Below are 9,038 nucleotides of genomic sequence, written 5' to 3'. Positions count from 1 at the left end.
TCCACTTCACCGCTGTGTAGTATCGGGATCATCTGTCATTAGCTTCCAGCCCATCCCCCTGTAGTCAAACTGGCTCCTGGCTGGTTTCCTCCGCAGATATTTAAAGACTATCGTAGTATTTATCTCTCCTTCCTTTGCTATTTGTGTGCTGGATCCTCAGGCTTGTGTTTCATCACTGTTTTCGTCGCTTTTCCCATGTTTCAGCAATGGGCAGTGCTTGCTCCCGGGGGTGTGGGCAGAGGAGGACCACAGGCCATGCATGGCAGGGCTGGGACTGCCGCATCCCGCAACTGCTTCCGACGTCCCACCTAAGAGGGGGCTGGGGTGTCCCACGGGTTCAGCCCCCAGGCCTGGCCCGTGTGCCGGCCTTTTCACACCAGAGCACAACCTCTGTGATGGAAACTACTGAGCTTGGGCTGAGTTTTTTTCTCCTTTAGGACCACAGGCTATTCTGGACTTGTGAGCTGCAAGGGGACAAACCTGATGATTTATCCGCTAAGCCACATAGGCCCCTCAAACAGCTGCTTAATGTGAAACATGTGCTGCCGAGCCCTGGCAGTTAGTTCTCACTTCGGCTTAGCCCCTGTTTGCTCAAAGCCGAGCGTGTTCGGACAACAGAGATTCTTTTCGGTAAGGGAAGCAGCATTCCTGGAAATCCCGTTGCTGTAAGAACATGATCTCTCTGCTGGCACTTATTTTGACTCTGGCCTGAGTTATTTACACAAAGCAAAGGATGTTTCACTTGACTTTTATGCAATTATGATGGGCTTACGCAGGTTAAGCATTATCTGACAACGCTGTTTATGGCAGGCGTGATGTGTCGGTAGCAGAGCATGGGTGCAGCATGCAGGGGTGCTGCTCAGGACTTGGAGCCCCTATATAAAAGGTTATTTGGAACCCTTGCTCCCAGTTAGTGCCAGCTCCTGTTAAAATCGCAGGAGCAGAGCATCTAAATAATCTCACAGAGAGCAACACCGAGATTCACAGAGACATTTGGGTGCTTGGCAGGTGCCACACAGAAAACTGCACAGGAAACCAGAGCTGGGCAACTTGTATCACCAGAGTAATTTTAATCCCCATCACTTCATTATTGTTGGCATAATAACTCCCACTTTACCTCCCTGCGTTGCTCTAGGGAGAGGAAATGGGTCGTTACGACAAATATCACCTTCCCCTGAAGGTTTAGCACAGGGATGCCTGCATCATTTCCAGCATCCTCTAAGCCCTTAGGAGCGATTAGGCCAGGGAGCCTGCACAGCTCGAGGGAGAAGGGGATGGGTAACCTCTGAAAGGAACCCAGCAGCTGTGCCAGGAGGAGTGAAGTTTTACTGAGCTCAGGAGCAAGGCTCCAGGCAGTATCTCACAGGCTGGTAAGCAAATGCACTTAGATGCTGCCTTGGTGAACACAGCTCATCACACTGCTCCTGCTACCCCAGCCGGTGGGCTGGCCAAGAGCAAGCCTTGCCACCACACTTACTTAAAAATAATGAAATCGCTGCTTGTACCATGTCTTGAAGTACTAAAGAAAAGAAAAATGTATTCCTTGAATGCTATGAGTTTGTAAGTGATGTTGAATCAAGGACACTTCTTTTGTGCTTAGTTCCTGCAACTCTGTGGGGCTACACTGTAGATGGGCAAATAGATTTGCACAAAAGTGTTTAACATTTCCTAATAGAGGTTGTTTGGAATTTCCCATTCCATGAAAAACAAGTTAATATTTTGATTTTCTGTCTCAATTCAGAAGGAAAATACACAGTAAAATATTGGAATTTCTCAAGGGAAACCCCAAACTCAAAGCTGCCTTAATAAAACGAGGAACAGCTAGAAGAAACCCCAAATGTTTTTGGTAACTAGAAATACCAGCAGATTGGCTTCCTGTGCATGAGGTTACCTACCTTGGCTGATAGCGTAGATAAGGGGAAATACCATACCGGTGTCCTTTGAGGGTACGCTTCTCTTCTGACCCCGACACCTGCCCTGGTTTCCCGGAGTACCTAAAGCCAACCGTGGAAGGCTTTCCATCGGCAGAGAAGAGTGATTGCTCTTAGAGCCAAACCCATCCCCGTGCCCCAGCCTCACCCCACTCCTGTCCACCCTGGCACCATGCAACTAGTTTTGCCTCTCTGTGTTCTTAAGCTCATTTCATGTTTAATAAACCCCTGGATTGCCTGGCTTATATCTGCAAAAATGTCTATGTTTTCCCCCATAACAAAAAATAGAGCACAGCAGCTGTTGCATGGATGTGAACCACCCCAAAATGTCTCCCCTTCCCCATTACAGCGGTGAGTGCAGAGGCAAGTGAAGCTCAGTCCATGCAATTTTTTTCCCCTTTCTGTACTCAAGCAAAAATAGCCGCCTATAAATACAGCCAAATTGGGAGAAAACGTCCTGAGGCAAACTGGAAGCTCATTGTAAGTCCTGTGCTGGCAATGTTTGTGTTAGGTTTCCATTAAAGCACAATGTGTATTTTGGGAGGTTGGCTACAGGCAGCCTGTTCTCTACCGAACCCTCTGGCTCCTTGCAGAGGTGCCAGCCTGTCAAAGGCTGTACCGCTATGTGCTAATATCTTCTCCCAGAGAGGTCTGACGGGTGGTTCATTAGCTTAAGCACTAAGCCCTGCTGCCTCCTACTTATTTGTATGAGGACCTGCTCTGCAAGAAAGCTGCTTTCCATGCCCTTTCCTCTGAACAGTTAATCCACCTGCTGGGTGCCTAGTCTGGCCCACTTCCACGGGGAACTGCTCCCTTCATTGCAAGATAAGACATGCGTGGCTTAATGCCTCCAGTAAGCTTGCCTTCTTTATTCAAATCTTCCTGCAAGAGCTTATAAAGGCAATTGCCTTCCTATTTCCAGTGCCAGTTCAGACAAGGAGCGAGCACACACTTATTTGAATATTTTGTCCTTAATAAATAAGGCTGAAGATATAACCCTCTGCTTAGTATCCCTCCCCTTACCCCTCCGGCCTATTTAGCATACCGTGGGTGGAAAGTCTCCTGCAGTCTTTTGTTCAGCTCACGTTCGCTGCTGTCTGTGCAGGTATCCGTTATCAACCCAGTGTGCTGCTGTTTGCTTCAGCAAGGTCAAATCTGCATTTGGCTTTGCTCTGGCTTTACTGGTATGGCAGCTGCTGTGCAAGAACTTAGCACAGAGGCAACTTCTAGTTCCTTTGGAGCTCTTTTGGAAAGCTGAAACGTTTATAGGTGGTTCTGCTGTGTGAATGTTAAGGTGTATGTCAATCCATGACAAAATCATCTTTCCGAGACATCTTAACCTTCCAGCTTCGCATCACCCCCAAGAGCCGTCTCCAAACCTCTAAGACTTTTGCCATCTGTCCCTAGCTCATGGTAGCCCAGGTCACCTACGTAACAGCATCACACCACATTTGTACCAAGTATAAAGTGACTTATCCCCCACTCCACCGAGCAGGGAAATGCTGCCCACCCATCAGCGTTGCTTGAAGAAATGCATCTTACACGTGGGTATGGAAGTCATTAACGTTCATTTTGCAAAGAGGCCTCTCCTGAAGCTATGGACAACCCCATGAGAGAGGGTTATCTGTTTTTCAGAAGTACCCCGAGGTCTAGCAGATAAGATGCCTGACTGAAGAAGGCATGAAGGAGGGCGAATGCTATCAAGCTGCTATTCTCCTGGGGCCTGGAAGGTGGAAGGGTTAAGACCTGATAAGGAGTCTCTGCTCTTGGAGAACATCAGATTAAATCTGACCTACAAGCAGAAGGTGCTCCTTATCTAATTGCTTGTACAAAGCAAAATTGGTCCCCAGCTAGACCCTTCCCCGCCGGTTTTGTGCTAACTTGCAGCCTTCCTTATGTTCTTGTTGGGGAAGCAAAACCTGAGCAGAAACTGAGCAAGCTTTAAACTTAGAAGCATGAAGTATGAGGTAACCCCATGAAAAGCTAACCAGGGGATTCAGCTATGGGAAAACAGCATGGTTTAATAAGAAAAAGCTTGCTTTTTTTTTTTTTTTTTTTATAAATTAAAGCGAAGGGATATGGGGCATGGGAACACAGAAGCAGTTAGTAACGAAAAACAAGGGAAGTATTAACCACATATTTTTAAGAGTAAGGCCAATGAGCCGGTGGGACAGCTGGCCAAGGGATGTGGTAAATCCGGTATGATTTGGCACCTTGACATCAAGCCTGGATGTCTTTCTGAAGGACTTGCAGTACCATAGCCTGGGCTACAAGGCTAAACATAAGAGCTGTTGGATGATTTCTGAGCACGGGACGGAGCATCCTGCTGGCCTTGGCATTGATTAATTTGCTTATAATTTTTGTGTTTGTGACTCTTAGAAACAGGTGAGTTGGAAGTGCCGGGTCTAACCAGCCCAGGCTCGCCCAGGGGACACTGAGGCTGGCTCTGCAAAGGGAATCACCTCTCTTGAATTTAGTGTTTTCTCAGCTGCAATCGTCTCCTCGTTTACAAGCAAAACTTTCATAGACTTTTTCTAGTTTTTATTGTTTTCCCATGGAAAGAAATACTTTGTAAAGAAAAAAATCAAAGCAAACCCCACTTTTCTTTTTAAACAAAAGCTTCAATGGGTTTCTTTCCCCCGCGCCCCCTAAGCCTTGGTAGCTATTCTTCCTTTAATTTAAGCAAGGCTTATATCAGTTATACTTGTGCTTACTTGACTTGAGGTAAACAGAACTAATCCTGCTTAAAACTGAACTAAGAATATCTACAGTTAAATGAAATGGATTAAAATTTTACCTCATATTAAACATTAACAACTTTTCTTGTTCAGACAAGCCCTGAGAGGCTGGAGCAGTGTTATTAATTTGCCTTCAACATCACTAAAATTTCTTTGAAAATAAGCAAATCATGCACTTGTGCAGAAGGCAGGTCCCTTTGAAATGATGGTGCTCACGGGAGATCTGGCTCCCTTCCTTCTTTGGATAAAAGAAGGGTTTATTTTTTTCTTTTAAATTTTATTTTATTTCTTTATTTTATTTTTTAGATTTTGTTTTATTTGATGTCTGAGTTCCTTATTAAAACAGCACGGTTCTTCCTGTTCCATTCATGATGTTTCTCCAGAGGAAAGATCAGCCTAGCACGAATTAAATGCTCCTTTATTTAATTTATATCTCAGGCTGACCTTGGCTAGCATGCACTCACACCACACACCTGGAAATGGAGATGTCAAAGCATGGCTGGAAAGCCAAGCTTTTCACACCAGTTCCTGTACAAACTAAGTGATGGCTTCGTTTCACCTCATTCATTTTTCAGGTGGGAAAGAGAAGTCACATAATTTCAACTTCTGGTATGATTTTAATCACTCCAAAGACTTCAGGAGCAGGCTGAATTCCTCTCAGTTCCCATTTCTCCTATTCACAGATGTGCAGGTACAGGTATTTTGGTGTTTTGGTGGTTCTTTTTCTCAGCTTTCCGCTGACACGTGGAAACTCTGAAAGGTGTTTTTCTCAAATAATAGCCCATTGTTCCTGCTGGTTATGAACCCTTAGCGTAGACTGAGATCAAACCCTGTAGAGTTCATGCCTTTAAACACCGCCGATGCTGCTGCCTTTGCCACCAGCACTGAGTTAGCTGGCAGCCTCGCGTGTCCCAAAACACAGGGCTGAGAGTCACCTGATGAGAGGGGAAGGGGGAGAAAAAAAAAAAGTGCCAAGATGGTTATTTTCTGCGTTAAAGGCAAAAATTAAATGCTACATGAAGCTGTGCCACTATATATTAAAAGCAGCGTTGCCTGCGAGCTACCGCCGCGGTGGCAGTTGGCGGCTCTTGAGCTGGGCAGGAACTCGCAGAACGAGACTTTCTAAGGAAACATGGAGATTTTCCCGGTGAGTTCGCTCCCTTCTAGCTACAGATAGGATGGGGTGGGGATTCGTTGCAACCAGTCTGATCACTACTACCCAAACACATACATAGGTGTAGTCTGTGCCCCGAGGAAATTATAACTTAAGACAAGCTAACGCAGGCACTCCCGCGCCGGCTGGTGCCAGTGGGGGTGGCGTGCAAAGGTGATAATTGAAAGTTGTTGGGTTTTGGGGTTTGTTTGTGTGTGTTTTCCATCCCCCCCTCCCCGGCTGAGTCAACAAGAGGTTGTTTTCTACCTCCTGCTTCCTTTGGTGAAGGCGACAGCTTCTGTTCAGCTTTGATGTAGCTTGGTAAGACGAGCAGTTGGCCATGGGGGTTGTGCCAGGACCATCACCTGGCACCCAGGGAACGAGGGTAGGGAAGTCTGGAGGAGCCGGGCAGTAGCTCGTGTCTGTGGGCAGGTATACGGACCATGTTTACAGAAGCCAGGAGGCAAGTGATTCACTCCATTCATAAAATCTGAACCTCTGATCTGGTCTCCAGAGGTAAAGATAAACACGAGGTAGGACTGGCTTGCCTTTTGGGAGGAGAATGGTGGATGAACACAGAGGGTGTGTCGAGAGAAAGGGGAGATGAGGGGGGAGAAATGCAGCTGATGCAGGATACTGGCTCCAGGGGTGGCCCTGCTGCACCCCAGCCATGGACGTGGGCTTAACACCAGCCCTCCGGTGCTGCGGGACCTCAGCCTGAGATGTCCTTTGGGTCCACGGCTGACCGCTAGCTTTATCTTTACAAGCAGCTGGATGAAAACTTTGGACACCCAAAACAAGACAGGCTCAGAGCATGAGAAAAACAGGTCTGTGCTTGCAGGATGAATCTCCTCCCTCACCCTCCCTTGATTGAGAACCTCATATCCAAAAATCATTGAGCAGAAGTACAACAGCTCCAGCCTCTGAAGGCTGCCAAACATTCTTGCTGAGTGAAGCTGTTTAGGTACACCGAAACATGGCCGAACCCGGGGCTTGCGTAAACCTTTCTTACCCTGGAACAAAAGACCTGCTCCCATGGTAGTCAGGTGCATGCACAAATCCCTGCCTGCAAAAACATGTTGGACCAGTCTCTGCAAAAAAGGACAGGTTTGACCAGAACATCCCCTTGTGCAGAAAGGATCTGCCAACCAGGCCCAAGCATCAAAGGCAGACGGCTGCGCTGGGTGTTCCATAGCCTCCGATTAGCATCGGCATGAGCAGAGCCCAGATTTTGCAGCACTAAAGGCCACAACCAGCATCCAGCCTCTGGCTCCAGCAACACGTCTTGTTTGCATGAAAGCATCTGAGTTTGCTCCTCCGTCTCCCTTGCCGGGATAGCTGCAGAGAGCTGCAGTGTGCAGGGCAGCATGCAAACCACCAGCTCCCAAACCTCCCGGCTGGTCAGCATCCCTGCTGATGCGCGTTTGCATGAAGGACCAAGCATCACAGCAGCGTGAGGTGCAAGCTCCATCTGCACACGCAGACACTGCTGGGAGACCACCCCAGAAGCAGTTGCCTTGGGATCCTAATGCTTGTATGGGTTTGGGTTTGGGTTTTTTTTCCATTTCACCCATTTCTCTTTCACTTCCTTCCTGCCCCGCAGGAAGCGATGGTGATAGATAAGCTCCGATCACCATGCTCACGGCTTGCGGTACCTACGCCTCCGCTCCTTTGGCTTTCACTTCTCTTTGGGGTTTCATAGAAAGGCTCATTTAATACCAGTGCTCATTCCTTCTGTAGCACCTAAACATGTATTCTACGCTTGGCTAACCCAGGAAGGTCTCTCCAGACCATGCCACCACATATTGCCTTCTCCCATCCATGCCTCCCGCAGTTATCACTCCCCTTTACCTGTTTCCCAAGCGGTTGGCAGGGGTGAGCCCCAGCACCCCAGCGGGCACTGGCCGCCGTGCAAGGCTGCCTGTACCTTGCCGGCCCCAGGGCGCCGATGGCATTGGGCAGCACCGCGGAGGCAGACGGGAAGAGGAGGAGGAAACAGCCACCACTCAGCCAGAAATAGGACTTGGCACCGCTGATGCTTAGCCCCGCTCTGTAACGTTCAAGCCTGTCGTCTTCCACAGATTTATCCGTGGCCTTTTCTCCCTCTCCTCAACCTGACCCGCACATCCTGAGCAGGGTCCCACGGCCCTGCAGCCACCGTCTCTGCCCTGGCTCTTATCACCTCCTGTGCTGTTTCCCCTCTGACACTTCTCCAAGCCCTCCTCTTTCACCCAGACATCTGTATTCCTGTTTTCTTCCAAGAAGCTGGGGGTTAAGATGCAAGTAAACACTTTTCTTGGCCGAGCGCTGGCCAGCCCTGCACGTGAAGGGGTCCATGGGGCCAGCGCGGTCAGCTGTGCAGGGACTCCTCCTCCCGCCCGCGCCCGCGCCACCAGCCTAGAGCCAGGCAGCACATTGCACAGATAACCAGGGATTAAGGGCCCATCCTCACGGCCACTGCCCTCCAGCTAAAGTCTCACCTCTACAACACAACCCCCAAACACTTATGAATCACACGTGGCACCACGAAAACTCCCTTTGCATTTAGGACAGGTGCGGGTTTACGAAGTTTTTCCACGCTTAATAAAATATTGCTACTAATTAGGATAATAATAGCAAGTGCTAGCTGAGTTCTGCTTGCTTAATTTCCACCTGCTATTTATTTGCAGTTTGATGTGGTATTCGCTTCCTGTCATGCATTCTTGCAAATTATTTCTCTGCCGTGTTATCTTGCCGATGCGGTTCACCCAAGGAGTGGCTGAAACACAGCTCTGACCGTGTGTCACCACCGAAAAGTTCATTTTCTTCTGTAGGAGGAAGAAAAAATAATAACAATTAAAAAAAAAAAAATCAAGACTGCTGTGCCTGTATGCTGGGCACATCTATATAGCTGAGCATATGTTGTTATGGGGTGGGCTTTTTTTTCTCCTTCTTTTCCCCTTCCACCCACATCTTTGTAACCCAGTGAGCTGCAAGATTTTTGCCCTCAAACCCAGTACAGGTGCCCTCAGTGAAAGGGGATTTGCTCAAAGACCGGGCACAGCCAAGGGCAGTTCAATGCAAACCCATGAGTGTCCCCATAACACCCTCCCTAGCCAGGAGCCGGTGGGACCTTCTCGCATACCCATCGATAGCAGCATCGGGTCCGTTTTATCCAGATGTCCTCACCTACCGCCAAACCCCAAAGGGGCACCCCCAGTCATCCCCTGGGGCAAG

Source organism: Falco biarmicus, chromosome 11 (genome assembly GCF_023638135.1).
Source record: "Falco biarmicus isolate bFalBia1 chromosome 11, bFalBia1.pri, whole genome shotgun sequence".
Lineage (NCBI taxonomy): Eukaryota > Metazoa > Chordata > Aves > Falconiformes > Falconidae > Falco > Falco biarmicus.
Note: the sequence above shows the minus strand (reverse complement) of the source record.